Raw genomic sequence first — 18,382 nt, forward strand, 5'->3', positions numbered from 1 at the left:
CAGAGGGTTACCGAGAGGGGGAAATGGGATAATCCAGGTCAAGTGTTTACGCCGTCTTGCAGTATGTGAGGGTTGTTCTTGTCTTTACTGTTTTCAGCTATTGTTATTTGAAGGCTGGCCTCCAGTCTGGGTTCTCCTCAGTCAGGTGGATTGAACGAGGTTAGATACGGACAGCCCCCTGCTTCCCACACACCCTAACGAGGGCCAGGATCTGGGTCTAGCGGGGAAACCGAATGGATTGAGCTCTGGCAGGATGAGGTCTCTCACCAAGGCACTCTGGAGGACACCAGAATGCCTTCTCTCCCCCAGTTCAGGCCCTGGGCATAGGTAGCAAGGAAGGCCTTTTCTTGGGTGAGGCTCGAACAGAGTAGCTACAAGGATGCAAGAAGACTTAGGTTCTCACTGCTTATCACTCGGACTATTGCAATAGCTGCTTACCTGGTCTCAGGCCTCTCCCATCTGTTACCCACACCTTCATGGGAGCTGCCATCCCATCTCAAAATCTGATCATGACACTTGTCTGTTTAAATCCCTCCAGTGTCTCCCCTTATCTTCAGGATAAAGCTAAACTCCTTATCCTGGCATTCAAGGCCCTCCCAGCTTAGGCTCCGACCTGCGATCTGAGTCTCCACCGAAGCCCCCACATCACGCTCCCATTGTGCAGTCGCTTGCTTTGTGTCATATGTTGTATGGTCTCACCACCAGGCCTTTGCTCAAGCCGGTCCCTCTGTCTGGAATGCCCCCTTCATCTCCATTTTAGAATTTCCCCGCTTTTCTCCAACTCCTGCCACAGCACAATGTACTTCCATCTTAGCACCCACAGCCCTTGATCAGAATGATTCTGCTGGCTTTTGCCTCCTGCCTGGACTGAGGGCTCCTAGGGGCTGGGAACCGTGCTGTACCAGAACCCTCCCACCAGTTGACTATACTTTGGATGGAACAGCTGGAAGGTGCTTGAAGCTCAGAGGACACTGAGGAATTAGTGATGGACGGTGGGACGGGAGTGTGGATGCTGCACTCCAACAAACAAAAGATCATGGAAGGCGAAGGATGTTAGTCTTCCAATCGATCAAAACGGGAGGTTATTAAAGTCATAGTTGCCACCATTGGTGACCCACAAATGGCTGTTTGACTTAAAAATTTTTTTAACACTGAAAATGTGACAAACATTGTAGAAAATTCAAGCCACATGAAAAAGTATTTAAAAAGGGAGTATTATTCTTGTAAAAATCCCTTTATATTGATTAGGGCCATTTCTTCTACAAGAGACAGAAAACCCAGCCCAGACCAGCTTAAGCCTAAGGGGATTATTGGTTCCTGAAACTGAAGAGTCAGGGGTGGAGCTGGCTTCACATGATGCCCTCTGGACCTGGTCTCTCTCTCTCCCTTTCACATTCATATTCATTTTCCCTCTCTCTCCGTCTCTCTGTCTGTCTCTCTTTCTGGCTCTCTCACATCCCTTGGCTCTCCTCCACACTGGCTTTCTGCACAGGCTTCCTCTTTGTGGTTCCAAGGTGGCTGTGGCTACCCCAGATCTCACATCTCTCAACTTTGAGTCCAGCGGGAAAGAAAGACTGTGGCCGACTGCCTTTTCCACACGAGCCCACACTATCTTCCATCTCAGCTGCTCTTCTGCAGTGTGACCTCACACTTTCCATCAACTAGAGGTGGAGTCTAGTTCCCACCCCCCTTGGATATGAGATGGTTTTAGTAACCAATAGAATGCGATGGAAGTGATGCCGCCATGATTTCCGAGGCTGAGACCAAAGCAGCTTTGCAGCTTTTGCCTTCACCTCTTGAAGTATTCTCCAGATGCCCTCCTCCCCTTGCAACCTGGCTGCCGTGCTGTCAGAAGTCCAAGTCACGTGCAGCCCAGGAGTAGGTTGCTCCTGTAGACAGCTCCAGCTAAGCCCAGCCTTCGAGTCATGCCAGGTGTCAGACGTGTGAGTGAAGAACTCTCCAGATGATTCGAGCCTCCAGCCATTCTGGTCATCTACAACTTCCCAGCTGAGGCCCTGGACTTTGTGGATCACAGATAAGCCATTTCAGTTGCGCACTCTCCAAATTCCTAAATGGTTATTGTTTTACACCAGCAATTTTCGGAGGGCTTTGTTATGTAACACAGTCTTTCTCAGGAGCTCCAGAAAAATCCAGATTGGTTCGGGTCCCCTTGAGCCTATACAAGGGGCACAGCCAACCATTGTGACCCTGGGGTGAGTCAACTCCACCAGAATGAGAAGGCAGGGGAGTGGCAGGCCCAGAGGGCCACGTGGCACTGGTTACTCAAAGAAGGCACAAACCACAGAATCCACAGTTCCTACTACTCGGAAACAGATGACCACCCTTCCAGACAACTTCCTGGGCCTCTGCACACACTCAGGTATAAACATAGGTAACGCACATTCTACATATTTTGTAACTTTACGAAATTTACTGGATCATGGGGCTTGTCTGATGTCAGTGGACACAGATGTACATCATTTTTTTAAAATTGAAGTATGGTTGATGAATAATGTTGTGCCAGTCTCTGCTGTACAGCAAAGTGACTCAGTTTTATACAAATCTACATTCTTTTTTTAAATATTCTTTTCCATTATGGTTTACCCCAGGAGATTGGGTATAGTTCCCTGTGCTATACAGTAGGACCTTGTTATTTATCCATTCTAAATGTAATAGTTGGCATCTACCAACCCCAAATTCCCAGTCCATCCCTCTCCCTCCCCTACTACCCCTTGGCAACCACAAGTCTGATCTCTATGTCCGTGAGTCTGTTTCTGTCTTGTAGATAGGTTCATTTGTGCCATATTTTAGGTTCTACATATAAGGGATACCATATGGTATTTGTCTTTCTGACTTACTTCAGATGTGCATCATTTTCATGGCTGCATAATATTCCACTATATGAATGAGCTATAATTGATTTAACCAGTTGTCTACTGATAGATCATTAAGTCATTTCCTTTTTTTTTTTTGGCTGTTATAAATAGTGCTGAGATAACATCACTGCATGTGTATCCTTGGGCACATCTTCCAATGTTTCCTTAGGATAAATTCCAAGGAGTCAAATTGTAGACCTAAGGTTCCAGTCTTGCCAAGGGTTTCTAAATTGCCTTCCAGAAATGTACCTCTTTACGTTCCCATTGCCCCATGACCAGGCCACAAAGGTGGCCATTTCTCCACACCCTCATTGGAATATCTGACAACTGGAAAAGCGAAGAAAAAAAAAAGATTCCTCATCACTGCTTTAATTTGAATTTCTTTGATTACCAGTGAGGTCAGGCACCTTCTCATCTGCATATTGATAATTCTGACTCCTTCTTATATAATATTGCTTGTTCAAGTCCTTTGACCAATTTTTTTATTGCAGTGTTCATATATATAATTATTGATTTATAAAACCTTTTTGTAGATTAGAGAGTTAACCCCTTGTTGGTCCTATCTCTACAAACATTTGTTGTTTTTCCTTTACATTTATATAGGGTGGCTGCTCTTAAACTAGATAAGCCAAGCCCTCAAACAAGGCCTGGCAAGAGAGTTCACCTGAACTACTCTTGTCAGAGGGGATCAGCTGCTTAAAGAAGAATCCAGGGCTGGGGAACCGGAAGGGCCAGCAGAATTGACCACTCTGGAAGGAGGCTCAATTGCATTCACTGGAAGGGGGGCAGGAGACGTCCCAGGAATCCCAATGCCGAAGTAACAGATGAAGGTCAGGCTAAAGAGGAGTGAGGAAACCAGGAGGCCAGGAACTCTGCGCTCCCCCGTGGCAGCCCCATATAAATGCTGCTTCTGCAGGAGGCTGCATCCCAGAACAGGAAACCTATCTCTCCTTGGTTCCTGCTCCAGGGGCCGGGTAGGACCATGGGCCACCTTGGGGGTAGTGTCAAAGGTAGGAGGCCCTTGGAGTCCACCAAGTTTGGGGAGGCAATTATAAGCAACCAGGGAAATATGGTGATTTAGCCCAGGCGGTCACTGAGGGAGTCCTGCCAAGGAAACAGGCTGTTGGGTCTGAAGGGCAAGCAAAGCTTGTAGTGGACTCTGCCCAGACCCTCTCTGCTGCTATGAGTGTTAGCTGCTAATGGCTCCGAGATGCCCCCACCTCTGAGCTGATCCCCACCAAGGATCACTCTTGGTGAGTGGGAACTGCCTCCCAAGAGGACACACACACACCTCGGTAGCCCATGACCACACAGTGACTGGCATGAGGGGAGGAGGGGAGTGCAAGAGGCTGGCTTCCCTGCCTCAAGGAGGGACCAACTCAGCTGCAGTTGATGCTCCAGGGCTCCCTGTGGGGGTGAGGCTGAAGCTGAGACTGCATCCTTGCTTAGCTCCTTCCCTTGCCCAATGCTGCTTCTCTCTCAGCCTTTCTCCTGAGACCACACCCCCAAGAAATCTTGTGTACCCAAATCCTTATCTCAGGCTCTGCTTCCAGGGACCCTGACCTAAGACAGAGCCTGAGCTGCAAGTTCAGGATGGAGACGGGATGAGATGAAAGGAAAGGGGCAGAGAGGAGAATTCAGAACCAAGGCTGGGCTGTCTAAATGGGCTCTGGAGTTCTTTTTGCTGGGGGAGAGGGTGTGGGGGACACTGCTGTTGGCTGCCTGGTACTTGCTACCCCTTCTCAGAACCAAATCCCGAATTCCCTTTGGGACACTACTCCTTCCCCACCCCCAGGGGGTTTGATGGGCTGATACTCAAGGGACGGGCTCTGGATTAATTCAATCTTTGTGTCCCGCCACCCTCACCTCCAGCCACCGTGATTGATTCCAGGGTGTGCATATACACCAATCAGAGTCAATGAAAGCTGGGGCTTCTGGGAAAGGGAAGTGCCTTCCTTTCCGCTGTAGTGAGTTGGTATCTATCCTAGTGCAACACAGCCATTTTTGCCACCTTATGGAGCTGACGAATGGAGACAACCAAGGGCAACTGAATTGAGAGATGACTTCTGGTGCTGTCACTCGGGCCCTGAATCAAACTGCACCTGAAGCCAGATCTATAGCTGAACTAGCCCATTATGAGAACCAATAATTGCCCTCATTTTGTGATGCCAATTTGAGGAGGGTTTTCTCTCGCTTGCAACCAAGAGTCTTAGCAGACATGCATGGTACGTGTTGCATGGTTAGCCCACCCAACAAGCCCACACAGTGAAAGCCAGAAGAGTACCCCCTAATCTGCTTTCCTTCACTTCTATTCTAGGCAGCTTTCTCCCTCCTGGGGTCTGCCATGTTTACCAGGGGATTTTGGCCACAGTGAGGCCAGTCCAGGGCAAGCCCACCTCTGTTGTTATCATTCAGCTTCAGGGCCAATTCCTTCCACTGTGGTCTTCAGACTCTCTCTTCCTTCCCCCCTCCCCCTGCCCCCACCCAGGGAATTCATCAGCTTTCTTTCCCTCTCTGGGATGGATCAAAGGGATTCCACTCTAGGCCAGAAGTGAGGCCCTTTCAAAGCAAAGGCCACATTACTTAGGTGGTGAGGGAGCTTCCTGCCTTAAGTGGTGAGGTTAGAGTGTTTCCTCTCAGGGCTGGGACCCAGGAGGCAAGGGGTACAGAGGAAAGCCATGGACTTCAGAGCCAGATAAACTTGGGGTCCAGCTCTGGCCCTTCTCAGTAGTACAGTCTGTTGTATGCTCTCCAAGCTTCAAGTTCTCCATCTGTAAAGTGTGAATAAGCCCACCACCCTTCAGGGGCCCTTAGGGTATGGAACAGATAAAGCCACCGACTGGGGTCCAGAATGGACCTTCTTAAGGTGCAATGAGGCTGGTGGGGGGAACCCTCGGCCTGACAGAGGCAAGGCTAAGGTCAGCTCCTGCAGGAATGCCAGGACTTTGGTCAAGGGGCAGGCAGGTTAAGGCCCGGTGCACCCCCTTCCCCGGCCAGCCCAGGGCCTGGGGCTCATGTATCTTCAGGAGGAAGTTAAAAGCACCCCATGGGATAGGAAAGTGGTCCCGCCTGGACCAGGCCGAGTCCTCTCCACACCGCACACCTAGAGGGAGAGGTCAAAGATAGAAGAAGGATAGCACAGGCTCCCCAGGCAATTTCTGCTGCCTGGAGTGGGGCAAGGAGGGCTTTCAGGCAGATCTCCTTTTTAAACACATTAGACAGGGCCCTCAGAGGTAGGTCCTGGGGGAGCTCCAGAGGGAGGAAGCCAGTGTTTACTGAGCACCTACTAAGCCCCATCTTAACTAATGCTCATAGCAACCTGGGGAATAGGGATTCTTTCCCCCATTTTGCATATGGAGAAACTGAGGCCCTTTGCCCTGAAGTAGCTTGCTCGAGGCCCAGCTGAGAGTTGCCAGAGCCAGCATTGCAGCACAGGTGGGTTAACTTCCAAAGGGTTCTTGCTTTCTGTTACCCAGCTGGGGCCTGGGTAAGAGGTACAATGGTGCCCCTGCAATGGCCCCTGGAGTAGGCACCTTGCCTATACTCGCCAGCCTCCTGGGATCCAGGCCTGATGTAACATCTGAATTGGCCAGGAGCCAACAGGCTGAGCCCAAGAGGCAGTCCTGGCTAAGCTTTAGGGAAGAGAAGAAGAGAGAGACTCCGGAAGCTTCCCCAGCCCCTGAGACCACACCTCGACCTCAGTACCAGCTCCACTGCTCCCTGGAGGGGTGGGCCTTGGAGAGGGACTGGGAAGGGGGGTACCAAGCCTTGGGGGGCGGCAAAGGGGGGGTCTCCTTCCAGGGACTACTTCACAGGGATCTCTCTCTGGATTCCCGAGTCAGTAGGGTTGAACAGAAAGAAAGGCCAGAGCAGGGAGTTGCACAGATCTGGGTTCAAGTTCAGCTCCATCATTTCCTACCTGTGTGTCCACAAGCCCATGACTTAATCTCTGAGCCTCAAATTCTTCATATGAAAAATGGGAGCGCTGCTTACCTCCCAGCATCCTTGCCAGGACTAAATGAGAAGAAGCTTGTGGAAATCTTAGCACCCTGCCTGGCACATAATGGGTGCTCAATAAATGTTAGTTCTTACTTTCCATCTGAAATTCTCATCTGAAAATAAAAATCTCATCAGGCCCATTGATAGGACTACATTATAAATAATATCCAACATCTACTGAATACCAACTATGTACCAGGCATTGTCCTGAATGTTTTACATCTGTTAACCCATGCAATCCTCAAGGAACCCCATGAAGCAGGTACTATGACCCCCATTGGACAGTAGGGAAACTGAGGCACGGGTGTGGCGCTGCATGCCCAAATCACACAGCTAATAGGTGGCAGGGGCAGGATTTGAATCCAGGCATAGCTTGGCTCTGGGGCCTGCACGGTGAGCCCTCCCCTCTCCTGCCCCCGGCCCACTCCACTGTAGGCTACTAAGCCCCTGCCACGAGTAAGTGCTGGGTCGGGACCAGAGGGGACTAAATGAGATATAACTTGAGAAGCTCATGGTCCAGGTCAGGAGATAAAATGCACAGAAACACAAGTAAAAAGATGGGAAATGTTGCAAGAGGAAAACTGAGTTGCAAGTTGAAAAGAGGGAAAGGTCAGTGTCAGCGCCTGACAGGGGGGGATTCCAGGTGAAGGGGAGAGCAAGGACACAGGTGCAGAGGGAGCCACTGTGAGGGCACAGGGTGCCCAAAGGGGAGCTCTGTGCCCATGTTTAGAAGGGTAAGTTGGGGTCAAATGCTAAGAGCCTGTTTGGGAGTTGGGCTCTGCACTTGGGGGAGAGGGGCTTGAAGGATTCTCTAGAGAGACATGACATGAGCAGCTTTGAGCTGTACAAACCCAGCTCTGCCAGCGGCAAAGAGAAGGCATGGGACTAGACGGGGCTGGAGACAGGGGATCCGTCAGGCAGCTGCGGTGGTCCAGATGCATGCTGATGAGGGTCTGAACTAAGGTGGGGACAGTAGGACAAGGTGCCCCACATCCATCTCCTGGGGGGTGGGGTGGGGGGAGTAGACCGCAGCTGGTGCCTCCTAACTCAGTCACCCCTGTTCCCTGCATGACCAGCCTGGCTTTGGCCACCTGTTCCCACCACCCAGTGATGTGGGCTGCAGGGATCATTAACCCAAGCCATGAACTCATTCTTCCTCCCAACACATCTGGCCGGATAGAGGCCCCTCCTCCACCTCCACTCCAGGAAAGGAAGAAATGGCTCTAGCCCAACCGAGCATTTCCCTCCCTGCAAGAATGCCAGAGACACACACCTGCCACTGTCATGACACCATCTTGCCCACTCGTACCACATATGTACCTGAATCATGTGGTGTCACAGAAGGAGCACTGGACTGGGAGTCAAGAGGCCTGCGTGTGGGTCAAACGCTGCTGCTCACGAGCTCTGTGGCTCTCAGCAACCAACTTATACTCTCTGAGCCTCGACTTTCTCATCTTTGAAATGGGGATAAAATACCTGCCTGCCGTCCAGGATTGCTTTGTGGACTGAAAGAGTGTCTATGAACATCTGTAAACCTTTGAAGCACTGCTTAAATGTTGAATTTCATGTACTTTTTCATTCTTCCCCCCCCCCCCACCCGCCCCAGTCTCTGTTGAGCTCTGACTTTCCACCAGATGTCAGGGAGTGAACACACTTTTGCACTTCCATATCCACGACCTTATTCCAGCCTTCGCTCACCCTGTGGTGTTTGCTTGAAATACAAGTGATGTTCCCATCCTATGTGTGACAAATGAAAAGGGCTTAAATTAAAGGAGGAAAGGTCTTATTAGGACTAACTTCCCCATACAGGAGGCTGGTTGGTTCCTGGAAACCTTTCCAGAGCAAGAGAATCAGCTAAGTACTTTGCCCAGCATAGACACCAAATAAACTGCCGAGTGGAACAGACTCAGTCATATTTTCCAGGAGACAGGAGAATGGGTCAGATAGATTTTTTTTTTTTTTTTTGTGGCACACGGGCTTAGTTGCTCCGCGGCATATGGGATCTTCCTGGAGCAGGGATCGAACCCGTGTCCCCTGCATTGACAGGCAGATTCTCAACCACTGCGCCACCTAGGAAGCCCGGTCAGATAGATTTTTAAGGCTTCTCTTCTATCTGACTTTCTAGGAACCGTACATATATACACGTTTGCATGTTTGATATACAGGAGACAGTCTAAGGCTGACACTCAGTAGATGTGATGCAAACCAGCTGTGTGACTTTGGAAAGATCCATGCCCTCTCTGAGTCTCTACTCCTCCTCTGAATGAGAAATGCAATGAACCCCTCAGACAGTGTCCACACTTAACATTCCACAAGTGATCATTCAATAACGAATGAGTGAGTGAATGGATGAATGGCACTCCGAAAGGTGTAAGACTCACATCGGCTCCTATTTCCTCTCTAGGCCTGATTATGTCGACCTGTCAAATGTGGTCATTGGGCTGCCTTGTCTCTAGTTCCCTGTCGGTCCTGGTTTCTGTGATCTGCCTCTGTGCCCAAGGCCCAGGCTGGGAGGAGGGCAGCTGGGGGATTTGGGGTCTGTGTCTTCACGCCCAGCAGCTCAGGCTGCCCTCTCGTTTCAGGGCATGGGCAGCAGGTATGTGCTGCTGTTCCCACGGGGCTGCCCGGTTTAGCCCGAGGCTCCTTTTGCTGGGAGACTAGCCTGAGCTGCAGCCCTGTGCTGACCTGCTCTTAACCCCCAGGAAAGTTACACAAACTCCTCCACGCTCCACTGGGAGCTGGGTCATGCAAGGTGGGGGCAGGAACAATACCTCCCCTTGTGCCCTCGGCCTATTTCACATCAGCGCATGTTGGGGAGGGACACAGGAGGCAAGTGGGAGGGGGCAGCCCAGTTCTAGTTTCAACCATGCCTGGAAATTGGATCTTCCTCCCTGGCCAGAGCTCCCTGGGGCATGAAGAGGTGTTGGAGCCCTGACCTCAGCAGCAGCCTACTTTCTCCTCCTCATGTCTCCCACCAAGACCAGCCCTATGCCTCCACTGCATTGCAGATCTACAGGACCCCCATCACTGCAGCCCCCTTCAGCAAAGGGACCTCAGTTCTGTGTTGTAGCTACACAGAGATGGTGGGGAAGAAAGGGTCTACTCTGGGAATCAGGAAGCCTGGGTATGGATCTGCTGTTGCCAAGTAAGACACCAAGGGTTGGAAGGGCTGAGAATGAAAGTTACAGAGCCGAACTCCCTGCTTCGAATCTCAGCTTGCCATTTTCCAGCTGGTGGCCTTGGACCAGGTACTTACCACTCTGACACTCTGTTTCCTCATCTGCTCTAAGGGCACCTTCCTCTCTGAGTCATTATGAAGTATAAATAAGCTCTTATGCACAATGCACTTAGAGCCAGAATTGAGAAATTCCAGCTCTATGGCTTGCTCTCCACATGGGCTTAGTGGGAAGTACAGGCATGTGTAGTCCTTCCTTAACTTCCCAGGGAAGAGCAAATTGTTTAAATTGTCTATAACAGAATAGAACTACCTAAAGTACAAGAAACTAGCTGTCAAAATTGTGAAACATAATCACAGTTTTGATTGCTCCGTGACAGTGTAAAAATTACAAATTTTTCGTCAGGCAAGAACAGAAAAACAAAGACAAAGAACAATCAACCCCATCACCCCTCCCATTTGTGTTCCGCATGCCCATCTGAATTAGTTTATTCATGTTGACATGTGCACAGCTTTGCATCACTTGAGACATACATTTCTTATTCTTCTTCAGTCATTTTACATTCAGGCTATTGTTGGTAGTGGTTGGTTTCTTTCCAGGTAACTGCAGTTGTTTGAAAACGTCAAAACAAAAGTCTCTCTGCTTCTCCCTGACAATCTGTCACAGCTGTGCCTTGCTACAGCTTCTGTTCCTAAGCCTTTCTATTTCAGTGGCCTCCTTTTTGCCCCATGATCCCCCCTTCTCTTCCTTGGTTCAGAATTCCTAGAAGAGAATGAACTGGAATGATCAATGCCCCCGAATGGAAGAAATAACCATGACATTACGAGTATGAGGCATTTCAGGACCACGGACAGCAATGCGCGTGCCCTCACCCGCTTGGTCCCCTTCCCTACCCTCAAATATTTTGATTTAGCTGTGCCTATACCTCCAAGACAGTCAAAAGGGGACTCTGTAAAAGGCGGAGGCCAGGGCAGCTGGGAGGGCTGCAGGTGGATGAGACCATCTCTAAGACCTCTTACAGCTCTGTGACCCTAGAATTCTTTCTTTGGCTTCATGTTTGACTTCTCTTCTCCCACTCTCTCCCCATCCCTTCCCTCTTCCTTTCTTTCTCTATCTTTTTTTTTTTTTTGGCCATGTCACGGCTTGCGGGGTCTCAGTTCCTGACCAGGGATTGAACCCGGGTCACGCAGTGAAAGCCCAGAATCCTAACCACTAGGCCACCAGGGAACTCCCTCTTTTTCTTTCTCGTTCCTTTTGTTTGTTTGTTTTTAAAGTTCTTTGTTGGAATATAATTGCTTTACATTGTTTTGCCAGTTTTTGAGGTACACCAAAGTGAGTCAGCTGTATTTACACATATACCCCCATATCCCCTCCCTCCCGCGACCCTCTCCCACCCTCCCTATCCTGGCCCTCTAAGGCATCACCCATCATCTAGTTTATCTCCCTATGTTATGCAGCAATTTCCCACTCATTCCTTTTTTAACAGGGATCTTCCATTCATTTTAACGGAATTATAGCCATCACCCAAAGAGAGGGCCAAAGGACAGAGCTCCTCCTGACAGAGCAGTGAACTGGCTCTCAGAAACCCTCAGAACTCAGCACTGAGGAGTCACTTATGTCCTCTTTGTCCTTAGTCACCTAGAGACATTGTGTTGGTTCTGGCAAAAGCCTGAGCTGCTGTAACAAAGAGTCCATTGCTCTCACGTAACAGGGTAGGGAGGAGGGCTGCGCTGCTCCACACAGCCAGACGAGAACCTGCTACTTCCCCAAGGTCCTCTCTACCAGCCCTTGGTGATGCCCTTGTCTGCATGGTCATGAGCACATGAGTAGTGTTTTAAGGGCCAGGACTAGAGGTAGCAACACATCGCTTCAGCTCCCATTCCATTAGTGGGGAGGCTGTCACTTGACCACACTAAGCTACAAGGGGGTGGGGGAATTTGGTCCCCAGCTAGTCAACCACATGCCAAGTCACAACCTCACTGCTTTGGAAGAAGAGGAGAATGGACTTTGGTTCAATAACATTATCCTCTATTTAATGGAGGAGGTAGAGATGTGGAAATGGAAAGTTTTGCTCAGAGAAAGGGAAAAGAATTTATTGAGTTAGACACCACGCTAAGTGCCTTCCTGTATATTTCAGGTGCTCTGGGGTCTTATCTCCCCAAATGGCCAATTCAGTTATCTCCCCAGTCTTTGCTTGTACTGTTCTCCTCACCTGAAACACACTGTATCTTGGATAAGTTGCTCCCACTCTTCCTTCAAGCTCAAGAACCATCTCTTTAATCACAGAATTTTAAAGCCAGAAGGAACCTCAAAATTCGTTTAGGTCAATACCTCATTTTACACATGAGGAAACTGAGGCCCAGAGATGGAAAGTCACTTGCCCAAGGTTACACAGCAAGTCATCCACAAAACTGCGTTGTTCATATTTAAGACTCAGGACTCCAAGTCCACTTCCAGTACCGAGAAACTCATGTCTGTCCCCACAGGCTTCTGCTCTGCCTCTCATCGTGTGGCTTTGGACAAATCTCTCAACCTCTCTAATCTCCAGACTCTTAAACTGTGGAATGAAGTTGGGTCAGATTCTCCCTAAGGTTCTATTATGACACAGACCCAGTCATTTAATGGCAGGGCCTCCCTAGACTTTCAGATCCTAGTCCCTCTCAATGATGCTGAAGACCGCCCCCGACACCACCTCTGCCTGCCTCCTCAGACAAAATTGTACCAACCCCTCCCCACCTCCTTCTATGGATGAATTCACAGTAGAATCACCAAAAAGTCTCCCTTCTTCCCACGTCTGTGGGGACCAGACATGGGACTGAGCACTTTACACGCGGTTTCTCATTTCATCATTAAAACTCCTTGGTAAGTGAATATTATTCCCCCCGATTTTTAGATGAAGAAACAGAGGCTCTGAGAGATTAATGGCTTTGATCCTGGGGTCCCCAAGGTGGAGAAAGAAGGCCAGTGGGGGAAATTACAGGGAGCTTTTGGCTTGATACAATAAAGAGCCTCCTACCAGAGCTGCCTCTGGAGAAACGGGTTGTCTTGGAAGGGGGGGATTTCCTGTTCACTGGAAGTGTGCACACACAGGGTGAAAGATCAAAGGACTTTAGAGGCAGGGGCCAAGGGGCAGACTGTATCAGTGATTCCCACAGATTATTTAGGAGATACACTGACCAGCATCAAATAACATCTGGTACACAGAGGAAAAAAAGGCACTCCTTCAATTATTTTTCAGACTTTCTGATTTTGACCAGGAGAAGGTCTTGGTTTGGTGCTGGTACAGCTTGCACTTCTCTACCATGTGTTTGTTTCCTTTTTAAGAGGAGAGATTAAGCCTCAGGCTCAGAGTGCTGGAGCAGGTGACAGGACTCACTAGAACAGAATTACATAGGGTTTTTTCTTTAATTTTTTTTTATGGTTACCTTCTTGCATGGCAAACTACTCTGATTTCCCCATTACTGCTGTGATATGAAGTTTCATTTCTTAAATGAATACATTTTAAGAAAACGAAAAGACAAGCCACAAACTGGGAGAAAATATTTGCAAAACACATATTTGATAGAAGACTTGTAACCAAAATATACAAAGACATCTAAAACTCAACAGTAAGAAAACAAATAACTCCAAAAGTGGGCCAAAGATGTGAACAGTCATCTCACCAGAGAAGATATACAGATGGCAAATAAGCACACGAAAGAGGTTCTACATCATATGTTATTAGGGGACTGCAAGTTAAAATAATAGTGAAATGCCATTAACTACCTATTAGAAAGGCTTATATCCAAGAGACCAACAACACTAAACGTGGGGCAACAGGAGGTCTCATTCACTGCTGGTGGGAATGCAAAATGGTAGAGCCACTTTGGAATACAGTTGGAATTTTCTCACAAAACTAAACATATTCTTACCATACGACCTAGCAATCACACTCCTTGATATTAACCCAAACGAGTTGGAAACTTAGGTCCACACAAAAAACTGTGCGCGAATGTTTATAGCATCTTTACTCCTAAAATTGCCCAAACTTGGAAGCAACCAGATGCCTTTTGAAAGGTGACTGGGTAAACAAGCTGTGGTACATCCATACACTAGAATATCATTCAGTGTTAAAAAGAAATGAACTATCAAGCCACAAAAAGACATGGAGCAAACTTAAATGCATATTACTAAGTGAAAGAAGCCAGTCTAAAGGGCTACATACTGCATGATTCCAACTCCATGACATTTTGGAAAAAGCTAAACTATGGAGACAGTAAAAAAGATCTGTGGTTGAGGGGAGGGAGGGATAGACAGGTAGAGCAGAGAGAATTTTCAGGGCGGTGAAACTATTGTGTGATATTTAAAAGGTAAACACATGAAATTGTGCATTTGTCAAAACCCATAGAACTGTACAACACAAAGAGTGAACCCAATATAAACTGTGGACTTCAGTTAATAGTAGCGTACCAGTATTCGTTTATTAATTGTAACATGTACCACAGCAATGCAAGATGTAATAACAGGGGAAACTGTGGGTGCAAGGAGTTGAGTTATATGGGAACTCTCTGTACTTTCTGCTCAGTTTTTCTGTAAACTTAAAAGTTCTCTAAACTATAAAGTCTGTTAATTTAAAACTCAGTGACTGTATTTAAGAGGTTTGTCCACTAGGCAATTCTACCTCTAGAAATAGAGAACTGTATACCCCCGCCTGCCCAAGACTCTCCAGAGCAGTGCTGTTGGTAATATTTGAATGTCCACCAATAGAAGAATGGGTAAAGTGATCATGGGATATTCATACAATGGAATACTATACAGCAATGAAAAAGTGCAAACTACTGGTACACACCACGTGAACAAATCTCACAGACATAATGTTGAGTGCAAGTAGCCACATACCAAAGAGTCTATCTCCTGTGATACTGTTTTTATAAAGTTTTAAAAATGCAAAACTGATCCTTGGTGTTAGGAGTTAGGAGAGTGGCTCCCCGTGGAAGGGGTGCTGAGACTGCAAGGGGGTCTGTGGGACTCTCTGGGGTTCTGGTTATGTTTTCTCACTCTGGGCGCTGGTTACACAGGTGAATGTGTTCTTCGTGAAAAATTCATCTAGAAATTCCCTTATACGTTGTGTATGTTTCTGCATGTACACTGTCCGCTTTTATACACACGTGGGTCCATTAACAATACTGTATATAAACACTGATAGAGGGTGAAACCCCATGACCCAGCATCTTCCGCCACCACCCCAGCCATAGGTTTGCCTAACAGAAATGTGTTCATGTGTCCACCAAACGGCATGTTTAAGACCGTGCACAGCAGCATGTTTTTAATAGTCCCCCCCAAAACTCAGATGTCTACCAACAGGAGATTGGATACATAAACTGTGGTGTATGAATAGAACTGAATACTATGCAGCGTGTGAAAAGGGCAATCTATGGGCTTCACTCAGATGGAGCTCCCAGAAAAGATGCTGAGTGAAGGAAGCAAGGCAAAGAAAAGGGCGTAGTGGATGAGACCACTTACACGAAGTTCAAAAATAGACAAAACTAGTCTGTGGTTGCTTTCGGAGAGTGCAGTACCAACTGGGAGAGGGCAAGAGGGAGCCTCCTGGGAGCTGGTGATGGTCCATGTTGTGATGGTGGGAATCACATGCGGAAATTGACCAAGCTGAGTGCTTAAATATGTGCACTTTCAGTTGAAAAACACCACGGAACTCGGACACAGCCAGCAGTGTGAAAGCAGAAGGAGGATGAGTGAAGTCTGGGAAACAGTGGCCAGGAAGTTCCTTGGGGGTTTCCTGAGAGCAGAACGCGCTAACTGTAGCACTACCACCCACACCCCCACCAAGGGCCCCAAGGTCTAAGGTCAGTGGGTGGCCTGCCCCTTATCTGGGCTGGTGATTGGTGGAGACACAGGGTTTAGGGGGTCAGACGCCAGTTTCCCCCACTCTGTCCCCAGGGCCAGCTCTGAGCCCTGCAACCCGAGGCCTCAGGATCACGAGGGCAGATTCCTGCCTGAGCCTTTACAAACAAACACAAGGGCTGCGGGCGTGCACACACCACCCCACCATCACCCCCAAGACACAGTGGACCCTCTCTCGGGATGTCCTGGGCCTCCCCCGCCTGCCCCCATCTTAGACCCAAGCACCACTGGGCATCTTCCCATGGGCTCGGCCCCCATGTTATGTTCACCACCTGGTCTTTACTAGCTTTTCTACAGACTCTCTGTGTGACGGATCACATCCCTTCCACCTCTGCGGAATGTGGGGACAGAGAAGATGCCAGATAGAAGCACAGACCAGTCCCACCCAATGGTGGGCTCCCTTCTGCCACATCCCATCAATCACCCAGCCTTTGCCTGAACATCTCCTGTAACTGGGAGCTCACCTCTGACCCCAGAAAGGCTTCCTAGAGATAAGGTGCATTCAGTGCATGCCTCTTTTTGTAAAAAATTTAAATTACCTATCTAAATATATAAAAATATGTATGTAAATATATATATTCCTAACATGCATAGATGCGCTCTCTCTGGAAGGCCACACAATGAAACGAGCAATAACGGTTGCTTCCAAGGAGAGGACCTAGGGGTCGGGTGCCGGGTAGGTGAAAGATTTAATCCCTATTCTGACCCATTTGTCCTTTTGAATTTGGCACCCTGGACATGCATTACCTAGTAAAAATAGGTAGGTTACCTTCGTAAAAGCCATTCTAGTTCTTACACTCCATGGCTGGCACGGCTCGGGCTGAGGTCGGGGCCAGCTGTGCCCCACCCACCCGCTCAGACATTGCCAGGCGGAGATTGAAGGCTTTGGAAGCAAAGGTCTGAGCCCCAATACCCCTCTGCTAGCACTCGCTGTGAGACTGGCAAATGGCTTCACTTCCCTGAACCACGGTTTCTTTGCCTATAGAATGTCACAATCATGTCTGCCCCACTGGGGTACTGTGAGGATGGAGTTAAAGCCTGGCTGAGCCCAGGTGCTTGACAAGGTTTACTATTATTAATCTGCACACGTACACCTTTCCATTCACAAAGTACTTTCCTATTTAATTCTCATGACAATGCTGGGTGTGTTTCACCCCATTTTACAGATGAGCGATGGAGGCTCAGTGCGTTGCCCAAGGTAACATTCAGAAAGGTCGCCGAGCCAGGAATCAGGCTTCCTGATGCCTACGGTGCTCTCTCCTCCTGGCCGAGCTGCCTCTGGCTCTGGGATCTTTGTTAAGCATCTTAAATTATTCTCTGAGGGCCCTGGACATGACGCTGGCCCTCTTCCCTTCCACTGTCACCTCCATTGCTCAAGAAGTATCACTTTCTTAACTGAGTCCTTGTCCTGGAACACGGGGCATTTTGAGATGCTGGGGTGGGAGAGAGAGGGGCAGGGCTATTCCCGGAGCCCAGCCCAGGCCTGACCCAGAGAAAGCTGGGGTCCCTGGGACTAGTTTGGGAGAGATCTGGAGGAAAGACCAGGAAACTTGATGGTCCCGGGGCTGTATGAAGATGTCACCACGAGAGGCTGGCATGGGGCAGGCAGCTGTAATTAAGACCTTGATTGGAGGTCAGTGTGGGCCGAGAAGGCAGTTCCCGGGCCTCAGACCGGGCCCAGGTGCCAGAGGGCAGTGATTCCCTCAGATTCCCTCAGGCCGTAAGGAATCAGCAGGCAGGCTCCCCATCCCACAGGGATGTGTTTGTGGGCTTATCCCATTAAAGTCCATCTCGCCCCTGAGCTCTAGCGGGTTCAGCTCACATCTGTCATGCTTAATAGCACCTGGCACAGACAGAGCCTGGCACACACTGGCGCCCATTAAATATCTGTCTAGTGGACAAGTGGTACCCCGTAGGCCATCCCATCCACCCCCAGCCTCGGCTCACGGCTGCCTCCATCACTCACCCATTTCAACCCTCTTGGTGTCTGGGAAGTTCTGGCTGAAGTCTACCCTCCCCCCTCCCTGCAGTAGCCTCGCCCCTGCCCCTGCGCGGTAAATGGCGCGTCAGGCTAGGGGCGTGGGTGATATTTACAAGGAGCCACAGCAGAGTGACTGCAGCCCCTTCGGCTCCCAACGTGGAGGAGAAAATCACCGCTGTAAATTTCCCCAACAGCACCCCGCCCGGCTCCTCCTCCCAGATTCCAGCCCCTTAGCTTGTGATTTACAGAGAAGCGGAAGCCGCCTCTGCAGGATGGAAGCGGGTACCTGCAGCCCTGGAAGGGGCAATGCCCTCACCCCAGGCCTGGAGCAGGGACCCCAGCCATCCACCAACACCGCCCCCCCGGCATGGCTCTTCTGTCTCCCAGCTGGGGTCCCCATGACCCTGCCCACCACATCCCAGGCTCCTTGGGAAGCCAGGAAGCACCAG

This window comes from Hippopotamus amphibius, chromosome 17, assembly GCF_030028045.1.
Source record: "Hippopotamus amphibius kiboko isolate mHipAmp2 chromosome 17, mHipAmp2.hap2, whole genome shotgun sequence".
Lineage (NCBI taxonomy): Eukaryota > Metazoa > Chordata > Mammalia > Artiodactyla > Hippopotamidae > Hippopotamus > Hippopotamus amphibius.